We start from the raw sequence: 4628 nt of genomic DNA, 5'->3' as shown, positions 1-4628 counted from the left end.
GAGCAAATATATAGTAAAAACACTGGCATTTGCTTACTCATCCTGCACATTCCTGACTCTACCACTACTAAGTTCTTTGACATTATTGGAGGTATTTTAGACTTTGAAGTCTAAATTTCATTATCTATAAAATGGAAATAATGAGTCTACATTGTGGTATGTCTCTTCTATGGCGCATTTTACCAGTTAATGTTTTAGAACATTTTGAAACTAAATTATTAGTATATAAATTTTAAGTATGAGAAGGTACCTTTCAGTTGAGTAGAGCTTCATGCAACAGATGGCAATGGATCTGAAATTGAGAGCAAAGTGTTAAGAAAAACTGGGCTTCCTCAGGAAGGGACAGTTTGCTATGGTTTAGTAGGCCAGAGTCAACAATACCAACCAAATTTTTACCATTAAGAAACTCAAACTTGAACATAAATCAGAAGCTAAAGTAATGTAAATAGAATAGCCTTAAAAGAAATAAAATTATTACAGGGCCTAAGTCATTCATATATAATTGGTCTTCTTGATGCTTTTGGACACAAATCTAATATTAGCTTGTCTTTGACTTTATGGAAACCTACTTAGAGGTTATAATAAGGGATAATAGTGTTTTGTTGGCACCACCACACATCAAAGCTACATGCTGATGCATCTACAAATACTAGAATATTTACATCAACATTAGATTCCACATAGAATCTAAAACCAACTTGTTACTCTGTGAAAATGAAGTCCTAAAACTGGCAGATACGAGGCTGGTTAAAGTGTTTGGCAGCCCTAAAAGAACGTATACACATCAGGTTGTAGGCAGGCGATATCAGGCCCCTGAGTCAGACTGTGTGGTGTAGATGTGGACATGTGGGCTGCTGACTGTGTATTAGCAGAGATGCTTCTAAGAGTTCCTTTTTTGACAGGAGATTCATGCCTTTGTGAATTAACAAGAATATTTGAAACACTGGGTGTACTAAGTGAAGACCAGTGGCTTGATATGTGTTTTCTTCCAGATTTTTTTTAATTTAAATTAAATTAAATTAAAATTAACTTAATTTTAATTGTGTTTAAGAGTATAATTAATTAATATTTAAGAGTTTCCTTGGAATCATGTTACAACAATCAATGTGGCAGGAGGTAACAAGCTAGATCTCATACAAGCCTTATTTCTGTTTAATCCGTATGTTGAATTATAGGCATACAGACACTGAAAATGAAATATTTCAGTATTAGCCATGGCTAACACTGCATATAAGCTGCCAAGACCAAACCGTTCAGTGGAAACTTTAAAGCAGTGGCCAAAACAGCTGCCAACATAGTGGGAGAAAACAGATTTTGCAAGAAGGGGTATTACCCAAGAAGCTATTATTTTAGTTACAGGGAACTCCAAACATTATTTTACTACTGAAGGACTTATTCCAAAAGACAAATGATGGAAAATAGAAAATATTAAGTAATTACTATAAAAAGAATTTATAAAATTCTACATATGTAAAATAATTAAAATTGTGTTCTTTTAATAAAATATCTTTTAACACAAAAAATATATATATGGCAAGATGGATAAGAAGAATATTTCTGACTAATGTTTTGTACTATATACTCCCAAATCTTGACAAAGTTGTGTGGAAGGTTTGTGAGATGTCAGGTGGCTATGCAGGTCAGGCACATGTTGAGTTTTCCACATTAAGACCTAAGAGTTCTAAATATGAGAAAATAGTACAGTTTTAGTGAACTGTTGAGGAAATTGCCTCATAGAAAAGATAATGCACAGTAGCCATAAACTTTGAAGATAAGCAAATTGCATTTCATCACATATAAGTTCTATATAGCATATGAAAGGCATCTGTTGAACAAAACAGTGGCATTGGACAGTACAAAATCAATTATTATTTTAATTCATCAAGTGACATTTAATGTATTTTCTTCAGTTATGCTAATTAAATTTATAGTGCTATAAAACAGTGGAGAACCCAGACTAACAAATAAAAGCATCTAATGGCAGCTTAACAATTAACAAAATTCTTTAGGGATCTTTCCTAAAAGTAGCCAGATAAATAGCCGATCTGCCAACAATTTATAAGACTTTTCTTATTCTTCATAATAAAAAATTATTCTAACCTAAATAATAGCTTTGTATATTTAATGGTATATTCTATGGTTACCTTTTCTTATTGTCTCATATGAGTAGTTTGAAAAATTTATAAAGTGTAAGCAGCTTCATAGTATTTAGCTGAAGTAGTTCATCATGTGATCATTATATGAATTAAGGTTGATATTTCCAAGTATCTAAATAAAGATTTTCTACTTGACTTTTATTTTATTCCTTCATAAAAGATGATTGAAAATTTCTAGAATGGACTTAAGTACTTTCAGTTTGTTTCTGTGAATTTTATCACAGACAATCTAAATGTCTTCCCAGATTTCTACTCAATAGACACCCACAATATAACTCTTCATTGAGTCTCTCCAAACTCCCCAACAAATTATCTCTGTAAACAGAAAAAAAGATGTAAATTCACAGAAACTTGGAAAATTAAGACTGGAAGAAAATCTAGTCCTTGAGTCAGACAAATAAATATTAAATACCATTACTAAATACCTATTACTAAATATCAAAAAAATGAAAAATTTTGAGAAAAATGACTAATGGTCTCTTCCAACTTCTCTACAACAGAGAAGTCCTGTTTTCTCAAAAGTAGGAAGACACCTCATTTTTTCCTCCTTGCATGCACAATATAGAGACTCCAGGTCAGTACAAACTGAACACTGGGCAAGTCATCCTCATGAAGTGAGAATGTTGCTTCCTAAGATACTAAGGTGCTCTTATCACTTATTCTTTCCCCACACTTCCCCCAACCCCAACATATACATATTTTATACACCCAGAGGGAGAGCACAATTCTAATAAGCCAACTGTGAAGTCGGTGCAAGGTTGAACACAGGGAGTTGCAGCTTAGAAAACATCATCCCATTGCTCTGGATATACAAATGGCCTATAGTCAGCAGTTCTTAAAGCAGTTCAGTACAGAATTCCCTGTCCTTCATGTCTAGGGTGCTGGAGATCAAGCAACGGAGTTGGAAAATGATTCCATTTCAGTCCAGAAGAACTGAACCAGATACATTTTTATTAGACACTGATATATGACGGGTAATCATGGATGTCAAGTACCCTTACACCTATGTGGATAAGAAAAGGTGATTCAGTTAGTACCTCACAGGTCATGAGCCACTTCAAAGGAAATTGATACCTTGTCTAATGGCAAACACTGACTCTGGATGACTCTGATGAATAAGAAGGAAAAAAAAAAACTATAATATAAAGTTTAATAAACAAAAAGGTAAATCAAATATTATCCTGATGTCCAAGGAGAATCTGAAAATGATTTATTACAGGAATCTGAAACCATGTTTAAAAATTGGTGGAAGTGGCAGTATTAAGCACTAAGATATGGTGTCTAGGAAACAGTTTTAGTTTACAGCCAGAGAATTTAGCACAGAGAAGTCAGTCTTTTTCATCACATCAGACATAGATATATGTGTGTGTGAGTATAGTTGCATATGTGACATGCACAACAATATATATAAATATCTTACTTTATAATATAATGTTTACATATGTATATGGATAAGCAGATAAATAGATGCAAGGAAAAATTGCAGAGGATTTGTTTTGTTTTAATTTGTTGAAAACATGCCTTCAATAGTATGTAACACTCATCTCTAATTTTTAAAAAATAATTCCTACAAAATTAGGAATAAAAAGATCATTAATATATTTTTTAAAATATCTTCTACAAAGAGTCATTATTATACTTAATTAAAATAATAATGTTTTACATTTCCTTTTGTAATTAACAAAGGCATAAACTTTCTTGCCTAGGCAATAAAACATAACACTGAAATAAAAGAAAGCAAGATTTTGTTATTATTTGCACACAATATGACTATTTAAATAAAAAACTCAAGGAAGTAATCTAAAAAACTCTGCAAATTAATATTAAAGTTCATTATAGTGATTGGATACAAATTAAATGACAAAAGTTGATAGTTTTTCTGTATAGCAGCAGTAACCAATTAGAGCATATAATGAGAAAAGGTATTATTCACTTAATAGTACTATCTTATTAGGAAATGCACATAATCTATATGAGGAATATTAAAATTCTTTACTAAGCATTATAAATAAAAATTTCAATACACTAGAATCAGAAACTGTTTTTTGTAATGGAACATTAGATTTTGTAAAATATGCAAATTGCTTTGAGATTAATTATAGGATTAATAAAATGTTATTTGAATCATGATAAAATGATTCTAAAGTTCATTTGGAAGAATAAATAGGTAAATATCCCTACAAATATTGTGGGAAAAAATAAATCACATTTAAATGTATTAAAAGAGATGTTTAAACATGTTATGTTCAAACAATCCATGAGCTGGTTCACGAAATTATTGTCACATTAATAGAAAAGATAGTACTTTTACACACAAATTTTATCTATAAAAATTACATCATGGCAAAAGTAGACAAACCCAATGATTAAAAGACAGTTTTTAAGCCAATGATACTGGGAGAATTGATTACTGAGTGAAAAAATATTATCGCTCCACCCTACAATGTATATTAAATAAATACATTACAGAAA

General features: G+C 31.1%; 1 pseudogene; it reads left to right on the top strand.

Moving 5' to 3' along the window:
• The first annotated feature begins 280 nt into the window (after positions 1-280).
• LOC119253393 (cyclin-dependent kinase 7-like) lies at positions 281-1353 on the top strand (annotated as a pseudogene).
• Positions 1354-4628: the final 3275 nt, after the last annotated feature.

This window comes from Talpa occidentalis, unplaced genomic scaffold (genome assembly GCF_014898055.3).
Source record: "Talpa occidentalis isolate TD23 unplaced genomic scaffold, MPIMG_talOcc4v2.1 talOcc4.2, whole genome shotgun sequence".
Classification (NCBI taxonomy): Eukaryota; Metazoa; Chordata; class Mammalia; order Eulipotyphla; family Talpidae; genus Talpa; species Talpa occidentalis.
This window is presented reverse-complemented; position numbering and strand designations above follow the sequence as displayed.